The sequence below is a fragment of the Bufo gargarizans genome, chromosome 5, assembly GCF_014858855.1.
Source record: "Bufo gargarizans isolate SCDJY-AF-19 chromosome 5, ASM1485885v1, whole genome shotgun sequence".
In the NCBI taxonomy this organism is placed as follows: Eukaryota; Metazoa; Chordata; class Amphibia; order Anura; family Bufonidae; genus Bufo; species Bufo gargarizans.
The window spans coordinates 78,018,311-78,036,125 of record NC_058084.1 but is presented as its reverse complement, the minus strand read 5'-3'; positions in this window follow the sequence as shown (position 1 = coordinate 78,036,125).

The following is a 17,815-nucleotide window of genomic DNA, read 5'->3' as shown; positions in this document are numbered from 1 at the left end:
TTTTAAGGACTGGTATAGGTGTGCTATTGATAGGTGTGATATACTGAGGGGTGTAATAAACTTATAATATACCTTCTAACATAGAAAGTATATTATAGTGCATTTGTATTGTGCAGCAATTGTGTGCGGTTCTGCTGCGATACCGCAGCTATATAGAGGGACAAACGCTATTGGAATAACTAATTGCAACTGGTTTGATACACCTGTTGCCCCCAAAAAAACTGATTGAGGGGTGTGATATACCTATAATACACTTTCTAATATAGAAAGTATATTATAGTGCATTTGTATTGTGCAGCAGTTGTGTGCGGTTCTGCTGCGATACCACAGGTATATAGAGGGACAAGCATTATTGGAACAACTATTTGCAATGGTGTGATATACCTGTTGCCCCTAAAAAAAAACTGATTAAGGGGTGCGATATACCTACTTCCACAAAATACTGATTAAGGGGTTTGATATACCTGCTTCCACAAAATACTGATTGAGGGGTGCAATATACCTGCTTCCACCAAATACTGATTGAGGCCTGCAATATACCTGCTTCTACAAAATACTGATTGAGGGGTCTAATATCCCTGCTTCCACCAAATATTGATTCAGGGGTTCTATATACCTGTTTCCGCATAATACTGATTGAGGGGTGCGATATACCTGCTTCTGCAAAATACTGATTAAGGGTTTCTATATACCTGCTTCCATAAAATACTGATTGAGGGGTGCGATATACCTGCTTCCACCAAATATTGATTGAGGCCTGTGATATATCAGCTTCCACAAAATACTGATTCAGGGGTGCGATATACCTGCTTCCACCAAATATTGATTCAGGGGTTCTATGTACCTGCTTTGACAAAATACTGATTGAGGGGTGCGATATACCAGCTTCCACCAAATATTGATTGAGGCCTGCAATATACCTGCTTCCACAAATACTGCTCTTCTCTAGGGACTTTGGCACAGGGTCATTTTGAAAATTACAGGCAGAGGAAGAGGCAGGTCGTTCCGCAGAGGTGGTGGGGATCGGGCAGATGCACCAGGCTGTAGACTAAGTGGGAAGTTGGAGAAGGTGCGTGCGATTACGTCAAAGGACGCACCAGAGTTGGTTGAGTGGCTCACTCAGCCTTCCGCTTCTGCACCCTCCTCATCCTCTGTATCTGCACCCTCCTGACTCTCTGCTGTGTGCACACCCAAAGTCACCACCACCACCATAGCCCCTCCACTCGAGTCAGAGGAATTATGTTCCCATCCATTCCCAGACCTTACTGATGCGCAGCCATTCTTGGCATCGGATGAGGAAGAGGAGGTAGCAACGGACGCCACCCAGCGGTCTGACGACAGTACCAAGATCAGCCCAAGGAGGGTGGTCCTCGTTGTTGCTGCCTACTCTGAGATCTCTAATGTCAGTAGTGGTGAAGGTGACGAAGATGACGTGTTGATGGACGTCATGTGGGTGCCGACATGAGAGGAAAAGGAGGGGAGTTCAGAGGGAGAGACAAAGCAGCAGATAGGGAGGAGAAGGAGGAGAAGCAGGCACAACTCGCAGTGCACAGAAGGCAAAAGCAGACTGCAAATGTATCTGGAGCAAGCCATGCACCATACACGGTCACATCTTGCGCTCCCAGAACGTCGGCACATGGCTCCGCAGTGTGGGCTTTTTTTTAGCATGTCAGCTGCTGACAATAGTGTTACCATCTGCAGCCTGTGCTGTCAACACATAAGTTGCAGTAAGCCCAACACTCACCTCGGGACGACCGCCTTAAGAAGGCACCTGGCCTCCCATCACCGAACCCAGTGGGGGCAACGCCGTCAGAACCCACAAAGCCACACTCCTGGCGCTCTAGGTCCTGCCTCTTCTCCTTCTTCTCTCTCCTCCCATTTGTCCTCCACTTCACCTTCCACCGTGCTGTTGTCGCGTTAATCTGGCAGAAGACAGGCTTCTGTGGCCCAAATGTTCGAGTGTAAAAAGTTGATGCCGGATAACCCTCTTGCCCAACGGCTGACCGCTGCCTTGTTGGAACTGCTAGCTCGCCAACTACTACCATATAAACTGGAGGCCTTTAGAATATTTGTGGCCTTTGACACACTGCAATGGAAGGTCCCCGGAAGGAAATATTTTTCCCAGAAGGGCATCCCAGAGCTATATGGCCACTTTCAGCGGCAATTGAATATATCTTTGGCACACAGTGTCAGTGCGAAGATACATCTAACCACAGACACGTGGTCTAGCAAACCCGGGCAGGGAAGGTACATAACTTTTACTGCCCAATGGGTGAACCTTTTGACGGCCGTCAAGCATGTAACCCATAGCACCCGTGTGGATTTGGTGTTACCGCCACGGATTGCATGCAGGCCTGCCTCATCTTATCCTCCTTCTACTCCACTGCAACCGCCTCTTTCGCTGCACCCCCCCAAGCTCCCCAGAACCTATTCGACATGCCAGGTGAGATGTTTCCATGCTGTGCTGCGGCTGTTGTGCCTGGAAGCCAAGAGCCACACCGGTCCTGCAATGCTTTCAGCTCTTCGATCACAAGCCGATCAGTGGCTAACCCCGCTCAATTTGACAGTTGATAAAGTGGTGTGCAACAGCGGTGCCAATCTGCTGAGCATGCTGAAACAGGGCAAAATGACACACGTGCAGTGCATGGCACACGACCTGAACTTAGTCGTGCAGCGATTCTTTGCCAAATACCCTGGGGTCCAGGCCATCTTGCGGCAGGCCAGGAAAATCTCTGGCCATTTTAGATCTTACACGGTCATGGCTTGCCTTCCTGACATTCAGCGGCGAAACCACCTGCCCGTAAGACGTCTGATTTGTGACAGCCTGACGTGCTGGAACTCCACCTTGTATATGCTTGATAGGATGCCCCAGCAGCAACGTGCCGTTAACGACTACCTGTACGAACTCTGCAGCAGGACAGGTTCTGGGGAGCTTGGTTTTTTTTCACCGCGCCAGTGGCTCTCATGCACAATGCATTCAGACTTCTGCGGCCATTTGATGAGATCACCAAACTGGTCAGTCGCAGCCAGGGCACCATCAGTGACATCATACCTTACACCTTCTTTCTGGAGCGTGCATTGCGTCATGTCATTGATCAAGCCATCGAGGAGCAGGAGCTGGAAGATGAGGAAGTTGCAATGCTGAATAAATTCCCAGGTGGGGCTACTCCATCTAAGACAAGTCAGCAGGAGTCAGAAGAGGAGTCCGACGAGGATGGTGGCTGGGAGAGGAGGAGGAGCAAGAAGATCAGGCTTTGAGGGGGACTTTAAACTTTTTCGGGGATCCCTAGTGTTGTCTATAACAGGGGGGAGGAGACTGAGGACGAAATTCTCCTGGGCGATGAACAGGAGCCAGAGCGCTCCACCGCTTGCAAATTAGTGCAAATGGGGGCCTTTATACTCCAGTGTTTGAAGAGGGACCCCCGTATAAAAAGTATAAATGGCAAGGACCAGTACTGGGTGTGCAATAGAGCCGGACAGTGGTACGGTTACACGGACGCCGAATTATGCAGTGGGTCAGGATATGGGTTTAATAGTCCATACGTTTTACAGCGTGCGCAGGGTACTAACACAGGGCCCTTTAAGGTGTTGTAACTCAAGTACCAGGTTAGGAATGCCAGAGTGGTGTAATGTCTCTGTATGGTAGTGGGTATAGTGTTAACGGTGTCCCCTACCTGGGTACAGCTGGACTCCTGGATCCTGGCTCACTTGCAATAAAATGAGTGTGGTGCTAGTAGGAGTAATTGAGGAATTAGCAGCAGTAATTGAGATCCAGACCTTTGGTAAAGTTCAAACTTGTCTTTACTTGTAGTAGCTTTCATCCAAGCAAGGTATAGCAATAGTCTTTGGTCCCAGAAGGTATTGGCAATGTGTGGCAGGAAATTATCTTCTGCTCTATCATGTGCCTGGAGCTTTGCAGGAAAAGTATGTCTTCTCAGTAGCTCTGTAATGTGGCAGGAATTTATCTTCTGCACTGACTATCTTCTGCTGTCTGGGAACTGACTAGCTGAGGAGAAATTTAGCTTCTTCTAGGTCTCTGGACAGTACTCACAGCTATCTTCACATGGTATGCTTCTTCCTGGAGTTCTGGAGTTTGTCTGCTTGCTTTCTTCCAGCTGAGGCTGCAAGGCTCAGGCTGGGGATAATGATCAATGTCTCAGCTGAGACAAGATCCTGGCTTTGGATCTCTATATCTGGGAGCTCCTACATGCACACAGCCTTCCCCTAGCAGGGGTGGCTGGCACAGTAACTTAACTTCCTTCTCTCCCCATGAGGCAGGATGTGGAATAATCCACTCTGCTCACAGAGGAGGAAGTGAACTGGAATGAACTATTCCAGTTCAGCAACACTAAACTGTAGCTAAGTCCCTGCTAACACATTGCTGCCACCTGCTGGTAACATAGTAACATAGTACATAAGTTCGGCCTGTTATCCTGCAAGTTGATCCAGAGGAAGGAAAAAAACAAAAAAACTGTGAGGTAGAAGCCAATTTTCCCCACTTTAGGGGAATAAAAAATGGTGAACATGGAAATTACTGCAATATATATGTAACAAGCATTTCAATGCACATTTGTGAGAATATGATGTGAAATTACATTAGTTGACAATGTAAATGCTCTTAACAGGTTGTAGCGGGGTAAAAGAGTTTCGTAACACTACTCTGGGGTGTTACCGGTGGCAATGTACTTAGACCACCGGTACAAACACAAAATGGTGGACATGTTACCAGCATCACAGAGGCATGTCAGAATGTAGAATTTCCAGGCCTGGCTGCGAGAGATGCTGCAATCTGCTGTTGCGGACACTGGCAGAGGAATTTCCACCCACAGCGAAACAGGTGCGGGTACCAATCCTACCGCACCTGCAAGAAGAGGGCGATTTGAAGATGTGTTGGTCACTTTGGATATGAGATCATTCTTGCAGCCAACCCATTGAGCGCTGCCCTCAGAATCCAGCTTCAGGGAACGCCTAGACCGGCAGGTGTCCGACTACATCGGGTCAACAACCGATGGAGACGCTCTGAGAAACGAGAAACCCATTGAATACTGGGTGTTCAGGCTTCACCTGTGGCCAGAGCTGGTACAATTTGCCGTGGAACTCTTGGCTTGCCCCTTGTCGAGCGTCCTGTCCAAAAGGACGTTTAGCGCAGCAGGGGAAATCGTGGCCGATAAGCGCACTCACCTAGCTCACAACAGTGTGGACTACCTCACATTTCTAAAAACGAGTGAGGCATGGATCTTGGAGGAATTCAACACCTGTGACAACCACGTGTAATTAAATTTCCTCATTCCAGCCCACACATATCCGCCACCACCAGAACAAATAAAGGTCCTTGTCTTATGTCTTATACAGCAGCATTAAAGGCCTTTTCTGTCAGGTGAATGCCTAATGTTTGGGGCCGTACTCCACTGGCCTGCAGTAAAATTGCTATCCACTGACCGTCTAATATACCTCCAGCAAAATAATCACTTGTTCTTTTCTGTCCAATGTTGCATTTTTTTGGGGGCCTGTACTCCACTGGCCTGCAGTAAAATTGTTATCCACTGACCATCTAATATACCTCCAGCCACATAATCACTTGTTCTTTTCTGTCCAGTGAATGCATAATTTTTGAGGCCTGTACTCCACAGGCCTAAAGTAAAATTGTTATCCACTGACCGCCTAATATACCTCCAGCCACATAATCACTTGTTCTTGTCTGTCCGGTGAATGCCAATCTTTTGGGCCTGTACTTCACTGGCCTGCAGTAAAATTGTTATCCACTGACCGTCTAATTCTTCTCCAGCCACATAATCACTTGTTCTTTTCTGTCCAGTGTATGCATTATTTTGGGGGCCTGTACTCCACTGGCCTACAGTAAAAGTGTTATCCACGTACCACCTAATATACCTCCAGCCACATAATCACTTGTTCTTTTCTGACCGGTGAATGTATAATTTTTGGGGCATGTACTCCACTGGCCTACAGTAAAATTGTTATCCACTGACCGCCTAATATACCTCCAGCCACATAATCACTTGTTCTTTTCAGTCCGGTGAATGCCTAATGTTTGGGCCCTGTACTCCACTGGCCTGCAGTAAAATTGTTATCCACTGACCATCTAATATACCTCCAGCCACATAATCACTTGTTCTTTTCTGTCCAGTGAATGCATAATTTTTGGGGCCTATACTCCACAGGCCTAAAGTAAAATTGTTATCCACTGACCGTCTAATATACCTCCAGCCACATAATCACTTGTTCTTTTCTGCCCGGTGAATGCCTAATGGTTGGGCCCTGTACTCCACTGGCCTCCAGTAAAATTGTTATCCACTGACCGTCTAATATAACCCCAGCCACATGATCACTTGTTCTTTTCTGTCCGGTGAATGCCTAATCTTTTGGGCCTGTACTTCCTTGGCCTGCAGTAAAATTGTTATCCACTGACCGTCTAATTCTTCTCCAGCCACATAATCACTTGTTCTTTTCTGTCCAGTGTATGCATCATTTTGGGGGCCTGTACTCCACTGGCCTACAGTAAAATTGTTATACACGTACCACCTAATATACCTCCAGCCACATAATCACTTGTTCTTTTATATCCGGTAAATGCATAATTTTTGGGGCCTGTACTCCACTGGCCTGCAGTAAAATAGTTGTCCACTGACCACCTAATATACCTCCAGCCACATAATCACTTCTTCTTTTCTGTCCAGTGAATGCCTAATGTTCTGGGCCTGTACTCCACTGGCCTACAGTAAAATTGTTATCCACTGACCATCTAATGCACCTTCAGCCACATAATCACTTGTTCTTTTATGTCCGGTAAATGCATAATTTTTGGGGCCTGTACTTCACTGGCCTGCAGTAAAATAGTTATCCACTGACCATCTAATGTATCTCCAGCCACATAATCACTTGTTCTTTTCTGTCCAGTGTATGCATACTTTTTTGGGGCCTGTACTCCACTGGCCTACAGTAAAATAGTTATCCACTGACCATCTAATGTACCTCCAGCCACATAATCACTTGTTCTTTTCTGTCCGGTGAATGCCTAATGTTTGGGGCCTGTATTCCACTGTCCTACAGTAAAATTGTTATCCATTGACTGTCTAATATACCTCCAGCCACAAATCACTTGTCCTTTTCTGTCTGGTGAATGCCTAATGTTTGGGGCCTGTACTCCACTGGCCTGCAGTAAAATTGTTATTCACTGAACATCTAATGTACCTCCATCCATATAATTGTGGATTCTACTAGTTTCACAACATAAAGTCATGATTTTATTAAAGACACAGAGGCGAGTATTGCATTTTCTTTCTTTACTGAAAATTCTAGCAGCAAAAACAAAACAGGAAGAGAAAACTAGTGACCTAGGCAACAGGCCACTCCCCCTGTTACAGACGGTATAATAACCAGCCACTCCTCACAATCCTTCTCTTTCTTTGTAATCATGCCATGCGAACAGGCCGACAACGAACTTGAACCGCGGGACTCCAAAACGAACACCCCACAGGAACTCGAATCGAATGATACTGGAACCTGAAGCACACCAGTGCAACCTCGGAACTGCAGGCCCACCAGCGCATGGCTAGAACAAACGGGAATCCAGACAGTCGGATCATTGAAGAATCAACCTAAAAGGGAAGGAGAAGAAAATATGCAAAATCAATGCTGCCCTACTAAACATGGGAGAGAACATCCTGCATAGCTGTAAAACATAAGCAAATACAACGGAAGATACGATCCACCATTTCCCCTGAGATCTCATACTTACCATACCCCAGTAGGAAGCATGGGTGGGAGTTGCAAACCGAGTGGGTCAATACTCGCCTCCGTGTCTTTAATAATATCATGACTTTACGTCGTGAAACTAGTAAAATCCACTATTTTATGGCGGACACTAAGGCTTCATATTGCAAGTTCAAAGCTGCATGACCACTGTGGTGAAAACATGAGGTGACGGGCGAAAGTAGAAGTCCCGTAAGGTGGAGTCACGCGACCAATCGGCCGCTTTCAAGATGTCTTGCAAGCGTGCCCCCGAAACCATCATAGAAGTGGCAGACACACTACGGGTGGAATGTGCGGTAAAGATAGAAGTGTCCACCCCAGCAAGCGACAGTACCCATTTGACCCAGCACGCCAAGGTGGCGCTAGACGCCGGAGCAAAAGGAGGGCGATACGAGAGAAAAAGATTGGGAGAGGCAGAAGATCGGTAGACCGCCGTCCTTGCCTCATATTCGTGCAGGCAGGAAACCGGACACAAGGCTGGCCTAGTCGGGAAACTCGGGTAAGAGACCGAACGAGACGCAGTCTTGGTACGCCTAGAGATCTCAAAGGTCACCCCTTTCGGAGTAAAAGACCTGGCGGAAAAATCCAAGGCCTGCACGTCGGAGACCCGTTTGTAGGACACCAGACACAAAAGGGACACCAACTTAGCTAACATTTGGCGCAGGGAGAGATCCACGTTAGAGGGCCAGAACGAAAAAAGAGACAGAATGCAGGAGACATCCCAGGTAGCCACATACCTGGGCCTAGGAGGACGCGCAAGGCAAGAACCCTTAAGCAGACGGCAGACCAAAGGGTGTTGCTCAGCAGGGCAGCCGTTGAAGCCTTGGTGAGCCTCGAATAAGGACGTCAAGAACTGAAGAATGTTCGTCACAGGGGCTAAAACAGAATCCAAGTCCCGTCCCGCGCACCAACTAGCCCAAGCCTTCCATGCATACCTATATGAGCGTCTAGTGCCGGTGCCCAAGCATTAACCAATAAGTGTTGAGTCGAGATTGGAAGTCCCTGGAAAACCCAGGGGTCCCCAAAATCCTCCAAGCTAACAGGGGTAATGAGCCCTCCAGAAGAAGGGGGTGACACTGACTGAGGGGTCCTGACAAGAGATCCGGAAGGGCCGGCAACAGCCTGGGGATATCCACTGTCAACTCCAGAAGCTGGGGAAACCACACCTGAGACCTCCAAAACGGGGTCAGCAGAACCAGTTCGGCACCCTGGCGTCTGACCTGAAGAAGGACTCTATGAATGAGGGCAAATGGAGGGAACGCATTACAGCTATTCTCATATAGCTCCAGCAAAGAGTTAGCAGCGCTTGCGAAATGGATATTTATACTACCCTCGTCGCTTGCGCACTGGGACGTAATTTTTCCCTACCCCCACACTGCGCAGGCGCGGAGTTATCCGCGCTTGCGCAATAGGTTGTAATATTTCCCTTCTTCGGCTCTCCGGCGCATGCGCAGTGTCCCGGTGTGCTGCTGAACTCCGCAGTGAGATTTTCCCTAAACTGTCCTTTTGCGCATGCGCAGATCGTCAAAACTAAGGAACACCTCCACACGTCATTTCCGGTGTGACAGAAAGTTAGGAGGTAGGGAAATCTCACGAAGTAGGGTAATGTAACGTTACACTGGCTGTAACAGGGGGAGTGGCCTGTTGCCTAGGTCCAGGGCCGCCATCAGGGGGGTACACCCGATACCCCAGTAAGGGGCCCAGACCCTGGGGGGGGGGGGGGGGCCCGGCCAGTTCCAATGTAAAAAAAAAAAAGAAAAAAGATTTTTTTTTTTTTTTTTTTACCCCCTCTCATTTGTCAGTGACTTGAGTTGAACTTTATTGCATCGCTAGAGGGGGGCAATTGATCATTTCTTGCTAGTGATGTCCAGTACATGAACGAATCATTCATTTGAATCGATTCAGTTCACTGAACCGATCCGTGTGAAGCCGCTCAGTCTGAGTCAGTGAGTCACAGCACACAATAGCAGAGCCGCTGGCAGCAGGGAGGGACTCGGGAGGAGTGTAATCTGATCCTAGAGTGGAAGCTGCTTCTGCCAGCCCCTCCCCTCCCCGCCCACCAACCAACCAATCAGACCTGAGTCAGTGAGTCACAGCACACAATAGCAGAGCCGCTGGCAGCAGGGAGGGGCTCGGGAGGAGCGTAATCTGATCCTAGAGTGGAAGCTGCTCCTGCCAGCCCCTCCCCTCCCCGCCCCGCCCACCAACCAATCAGAGCTGAGTCAGTGAGTCACAGCACACAATAGCAGAGCCGCTGGCAGCAGGGAGGGACTCGGGAGGAGTGTAATCTGATCCTAGAGTGGAAGCTGCTTCTGCCAGCCCCTCCCCTCCCCGTCCACCAACCAATCAGAGCTGAGGCAAGGCAAGCACTAGCAGCTCTGAGTCTGAGTCACACACTGTACAAGGAGTCTAAGAAAGAATCAAATGAGTCACAGGTTAAAGGGTTTCTACCACATCGTTTTCACATAATTAGCTATCAGACACTAGTGATCCGCTAGTGTCTGCTCTACCAAACAATGCTATTATAATAGCTTTTTGTGCAGCCGTTTCCATAAAAAACGAACATTTATTGATATGCTAATGAGCCTCTAGGTGCTATGGGGGCGTCTTTTCAGCACCTAGAGGCTCGGTCTACCTTCACAAAATGCCGCCCAGCGCGTCCCTCCAGCCTGCCCATCTCCTCTGGAATGTGATCCTACCTCTGTCTTTGGTGCATCTGTCTTCGGCGCAAGCGCAGTGAATGTCTGACCGCTGCCTGCACAGACATCTCGGTCATCGGCGCAGGCGCAGTGGAGATGTCTGTGCAGGGAGCGGTCAGACATTCACTGCGCCTGCGCCGATGACCGAGATGTCTGTGCAGGCAGCGGTCAGACATTTACTGCGCCGAAAACAGACGCGCACGGCGCAGGCGCGAGAATTCGTCCTCTGACTCAGAGGTAGGATCGCATTCCAGAGGAGATGGGCGGGCTGGAGGGACGCGCTGGGCGGCATTTTGTGACGGTAGACCGAGCCTCTGGGTCAATAAAAGTTCGTTTTTTATGGAAACGGCTGCACAAAAAGCTATTATATTAGGATTGTTTAGTAGAGCAGACACTAGCGATCCGCTAGTGTCTGCTCTACTAAACAATCCTAATATAATAGCTTTTTGTGCAGCCGTTTCCATAAAAAACGAACTTTTATTTCGCTAGTGTCTGACAGCTAATTATGTCAAAACTATGTGGTAGAAACCCTTTAAAATAATCTAAAGATCAGACTTAGTTAGAGACTCATTTGATTCTTTGAGTTAAAAGAGCCGTCAGTCACTATAACAGTTTACACTGAGGCTGATGACCAGGCTGCAGCAGTGATAGGGTTAAGGGACAGGAGCAGAGAGATAAGAGAAGTGACAGATGACTGTGAAGACCACCCAATCTGTTGCTCAGAAGCCATGAGATTGTAAGGCTACTTTCACACTAGCGGCAGGACGGATCCGACAGGCTGTTCACACTGTCAGATCCGTCCTGCCGTTATTTCGCCGGACCACCGCTCCGTCCCCATTGACTATAATGGGGACGGGGGTGGAGCTCCGGCCCAGCACGGCAGTGCATGGCGAAAGGCCACCGGACTAAAAGTACTGCATGTCCAACTTGTTGTGTGGTCTTTGCTCAGGGGTAAAATGCAAAGCTGTTTTCTGGATTATCCCACAAGGCCAGGATCCTCCATCATTGTTATTAACCCCTCCCTTGCCAGCCCACCCAGCCCTATTTAGCTTTGTGTTCAGCTTTGAAAAAAATGTTTAGGCCATGAAGGGGTTAATTAAGTGTTGGAGGGGGTGGGGGGTGTTATTGTGCATATTGTGTTTGGGATCCATTTAACAAGTTTTACCAGTTGGGTTTGAGAGTGGTTGAGTGTCATCCACAGATCCCCCATAACAGTGTGTCACCCACAGATCCCCCATAACAGTATGTCATCCACATATCCCCATAACAGTGTGTCCTCCACAGATCCCCCATAAGTGTGTCATCCACAGATCCCCATAACGGTGTCATCCACAGATCCCCATAACAGTGTCATCCACAGATTCCTCATAACAGTGTGTCATCCACAGATTCCCCCATAACAGTGTTCGTCATCCACAGATCCCCCATAACAGTGTGTCATCCACAGATCCCCCATAACAGTGTGTCATTCACAGATTCCCCCATAACAGTGTGTCATCCACAGATTCCCCCATAACAGTGTGTCACCCACAGATCCCCCATAACAGTATGTCATCCACATATCCCCATAACAGTGTGTCATCCACAAATCCCCCCATAACAGTGTGTCCTCCACAGATCCCCCATAACAGTGTCATCCACAGATCCCCATAACAGTGTGTCATCCACAGATCCCCATAACAGTGTCATCCACAGATCCCCATAACAGTGTCATTCACAGATCCCCATAACAGTGTCATCCACAGATCCCCATAACAGTGTCATCCACAGATCCCCATAACAGTGTCATCCACAGATCCCCATAACAGTGTCATCCACAGATCCCCATAACAGTGTCATCCACAGATTCCTCATAACAGTGTGTCATCCACAGATTCCCCCATAACAGTGTTCGTCATCCACAGATCCCTCATAACAGTGTCATCCACAGATCCCCCATAACAGTGTGTCATCCACAGATCCCCCATAACAGTGTGTCATCCACAGATCCCCCCATAACAGTGTGTCATCCACAGATCCCCCATAACAGTGTCATCCAGAGATTCCTCATAACAGTGTGTCATCCACAGATTCCCCCATAACAGTGTGTCATCCACAGATTCCCCCATAACAGTGTGTCATCCACAGATTCCCCCATAACAGTGTGTCATCCACAGATTCCCCCATAACAGTGTGTCATCCACAGATTCCCCCATAACAGTGTTCGTCATCCACAGATCCCCCATAACAGTGTCATCCACAGATCCCCCATAACAGTGTGTCATCCACAGATTCCCCCATAACAGTGTGTCATCCACAGATTCCCCCATAACAGTGTGTCATCCACAGATTCCCCCATAACAGTGTGTCATCCACAGATTCCCCCATAACAGTGTGTCATCCACAGATTCCCCCATAACAGTGTGTCATCCACAGATTCCCCCATAACAGTGTGTCATCCACAGATTCCCCCATAACAGTGTGTCATCCACAGATTCCCCCATAACAGTGTGTCATCCACAGATTCCCCCATAACAGTGTGTCATCCACAGATTCCCCCATAACAGTGTGTCATCCACAGATTCCCCCATAACAGTGTGTCATCCACAGATTCCCCCATAACAGTGTGTCATCCACAGATTCCCCCATAACAGTGTCATCCACAGATTCCCCCATAACAGTGTGTCATCCACAGATTCCCCCATAACAGTGTGTCATCCACAGATTCCCCCATAACAGTGTGTCATCCACAGATTCCCCATAACAGTGTGTCATCCACAGATCCCCCATAACAGTGTGTCATCCACAGATCCCCCATCAGTGTGTCATCCACAGATCCCCATAACAATGTGTCATCCACAGATCCCCCATAACAGTGTGTCATCCACAGATCCCCCATAACAGTGTGTCATCCACAGATCCCCCATAACAGTGTGTCATCCACAGATCCCCCATAACAGTGTGTCATCCACAGATCCCCCATAACAGTGTGTCATCCACAGATTCCCCCATAACAGTGTGTCATCCACAGATCCCCCATAACAGTGTGCCATCCACATATTCCCCCATAACAGTGTGCCATCCACATATTCCCCCATAACAGTGTGCCATCCACATATTCCCCCATAACAGTGTGTCATCCACAGATCCCCCCATAACAGTGTGTCATCCACAGATCCCCCCATAACAGTGTGTCATCCACAGATTCCCTCATAACAGTGTGTCATCCACAGATTCCCCCCATAACAGTAAGTCATCCACAGATCCCCCCATAACACTGTAACAGTAAACCTTGTGCTTTTAAGGTGTTTTTTCTTAAATGTGCCAGGGGAAGATTGCTAGGGCAGATTAGAACAGGTAGTGTAGTTAGTGTTAGTGGAGGGTCCTGCTTAAAAAAGTCTACCTAGTCGTGGTAGCAGGCTTCATATTTGGTCAAAAATGAATTCCTTACAGAAATCGCTGATTATCACTTTTTACTGTCTTTGTAGTTGTAAAAAAATTATGAAATTGGGGGTAGGTCCTTGGGGGTGGAGGGGAGGTGGAGTCAGGACAGATTCTAAAGGGGCAGGGTAGGAAGAGCCCAGGCCTTGAGCTGTGTAAGAGAATGCAATACGAAGCCTCCGTGTCTGCCACATAATCACTTGTTCTTTTCTATCCAGTTAATGCATAATGTTTGGGGCCTGTACTCCACTGGCCTGCAGTAAAATAGTTATCCACTGACCGCCTAATATACCGCCAGCCATATAATCACTTGTTCTTTTCTGTCCGGTGAATGCCTAATGTTTGGGGCCTGTAAAAATTTTCTAGGCTCCAGCAGGGCACATTTTTGAGAGTTTCCCTTTAAGACGCATAAAAATGGCTCCTGATTAAAATGCATATTTTTTGTTGGAATATTTGCCATTGATCCCCCTCTGGTATGTCACTGTCCATGTTGTGGGACTATTTGTACACTTCTAGTAAGTACTTGGTGGCTGCAAAGATGACCTGAAGGTTTTTCAGGTTCGCCTGCCATTAAAGTGAATGGGGCCCGCAGCGAAAGCGCGGTTCGCGAATATTTGATCCCGGCTGTTGTTCGTCCATCACTACAGAGTGTCATACTGCGTCAAAAACGGAAGCACTTCCTGATGAATCATAAACTACCTGATGCCAAATATAGGGGTGCATCCTCAGAAAAACCCCAGTAAAATTAGTGGGGTCATTAACGGAAGTTTTTCTTTGACATTGCATAATGGTTCCCTATTACTGTAATGTAATAATACATTTTTACCACTAGGTGTCAGGATAGGAAAAATAATGTTCACTGACAGTCCTAGAATACGGTAACTTTTTATGAAACGTAAATCTAAGCTGCCATTATATTTTATTCAGGTAAAGATATCATGTTCAGAAGAGCAGAGAGGTGCTCAGGACAAGCTGTTAGATAGCTGATCTGATGAATACACGTAGGCTTCAAAAGAGAAATAGAGCAAAAGTCTTAAAAAAACAAATTTAAGAAAAAAACTTTTTTAGCTAAAAATATGGAACACGCATTTTAGTGAGAGAAATTATGTTTTAATATATGAAAATTAGTCTCTAGGATCAATGGGGGCATTGCCTTTACTTCTAGAGCAGGGGTCGGCAACCTGCGGCACGCGTGCCAGAGGTGGCACTCAGAGCACTTTCTGCTGGCACTGCACTTTTCAGTCTTGTCGTCATTTGTTGGATGCCCCGCTGCCGTGCTGTACCTCTGAACATAAAGATTTTCAGCTAGGCCCTCCCCTCACGCTTCTCGCCCGGGACTCCACAGAGGAGTGATAGCAGAGGGTGGCACTCTGCTACTCTACAGGCTGGCTGCTGCTGTACCTCGTCGCTGCACATCTCCTCCTCAGGACTGCCAGAAATGCTGCCAGAGGTATTTAAATGTACTGAGAGTTTCTGTGTGACCACATTGGGGGTGGGGAGATGAGGGGCAGATAGGGAAACCAGCATGTGACCTGATTGGGACCAGGGGCAGGAAGGTGAGCTTGGGGAGATGAGCATGTCACTAGATTGGGGAGGGGTGGGAGAGGTGAGTTTGGGAGATGGGGGAATGAGCATATGGCCAGATTTGCGGTGGGGGGAGGAAGGTGAGCTTGGGGAGATGGGGGAACAAGCATGTGACCAGATTGGGATAGGAGGGCAGAATTGTGAGTTTAGGGAGATCGAGGAATGAGCACTGTGACCAGATTGAGGGCGGGGGGAGGTTGGTGAGCCTGGACAAGATTGCTGGGAAACCAGCTTTCTGACTACTTAGGTGGATTGGGGGTATGGTTGAGCACGAATATTCGAATAGCGAATTTTTATCGCGAATATCACCACTTCGAGAATTCGAGAATATTTAGAATAGAATGCTATATACAGGGAGTGCAGAATTATTAGGCAAGTTGTATTTTTGAGGATTAATTTTATTATTGAACAACAACCATGTTCTCAATGAACCCAAAAACTCATTAATATCAAAGCTGAATATTTTTGGAAGTAGTTTTTAGTTTGTTTTTAGTTTTAGCTATTTTAGGGGGATATCTGTGTGTGCAGGTGACTATTACTGTACATAATTATTAGGCAACTTAACAAAAAACAAATATATACCCATTTCAATTATTTATTTTTACCAGTGAAACCAATATAACATCTCAACATTCACAAATATACATTTCTGACATTCAAAAACAAAACAAAAACAAATCAGTGACCAATATAACCACCTTTCTTTGCAAGGACACTCAAAAACCTGCCATCCATGGATTCTGTCAGTGTTTTGATCTGTTCACCATCAACATTGCGTGCAGCAGCAACCACAGCCTCCCAGACACTGTTCAGAGAGGTGTACTGTTTTCCCTCCTTGTAAATCTCACATTTGATGATGGACCACAGGTTCTCAATGGGGTTCAGATCAGGTGAACAAGGAGGCCATGTCATTAGATTTTCTTCTTTTATACCCTTTCTTGCCAGCCACGTTGTGGAGTACTTGGACGCGTGTGATGGAGCATTATCCTGCATGAAAATCATGTTTTTCTTACCTTGCAGACTTCTTCCTGTACCACTGCTTGAAGAAGGTGTCTTCCAGAAACTGGCAGTAGGACTGGGAGTTGAGCTTGACTCCATCCTCAACCCAAAAAGGCCCCACAAGCTCATCTTTGATGATACCAGCCCAAACCAGTACTCCACCTCCACCTTGCTGGCGTCTGAGTCGGACTGGAGCTCTCTGCCCTTTACCAATCCAGCCATCTGGCCCATCAAGACTCACTCTCATTTCATCAGTCCATAAAACCTTAGAAAAATCAGTCTTGAGATATTTCTTGGCCCAGTCTTGACGTTTCAGCTTGTGTGTCTTGTTCAGTGGTGGTCGTCTTTCAGGCTTTCTTACCTTGGCCATGTCTCTGAGTATTGCACACCTTGTGCTTTTGGGCACTCCAGTGATGTTGCAGCTCTGAAATATGGCCAGACTGGTGGCAAGTGGCATCTTGGCAGCTGCACGCTTGACTTTTCTCAGTTCATGGGCAGTTATTTTGCGCCTTGGTTTTTCCACACGCTTCTTGCGACCCTGTTGACTATTTTGAATGAAACGCTTGATTGTTCGATGATCACGCTTCAGAAGCTTTGCAATTTTAAGAGTGCTGCATCCCTCTGCAAGATATCTCACTATTTTTTACTTTTCTGAGCCTGTCAAGTCCTTCTTTTGACCCATTTTGCCAAAGGAAAGGAAGTTGCCTAATAATTATGCACACCTGATATAGGGTGTTGATGTCATTAGACCACACCCCTTCTCATTACAGAGATGCACATCACCTAATATGCTTAATTGGTAGTAGGCTTTCGAGCCTATACAGCTTGGAGTAAGACAACATGCATAAAGAGGATGATGTGGTCAAAATACTCATTTGCCTAATAATTCTGCACGTAGTGTATTCATTATATCGAATATTCAGCATTTTTTTATGTTCATCTAAACACATGATTCCTCTCTGCTTCTTGCATGTGGGCCAATGAGAAGGAAGCAATGTCAAGTTCACAACAATACTTGCACCAATCAGTAATCTGCAGTCAGACCTGCTAAAATGCGAAGTTGCACGTAGTGCGAAAAAAAATATTCTAATCACTTCCGATTAGCGCAATCGCGAATATATTGGAGCACTTGACTTTATCTGCATATAAAGCTATTCTAATGTTCTGCCGTGCCAACCATTTTCTCCAGTCTCAGGAAACTTATACCAGCTAGAAAAATGTAGCCAAAGTGACCCACGCCTGTATATCGCGTTACTAATTCGCATTACGCGATTTGTACATTGCCGATTTATCACATTCAATAATTTTGAATTCGCGAATATATGACAAATATTCTACAAAAC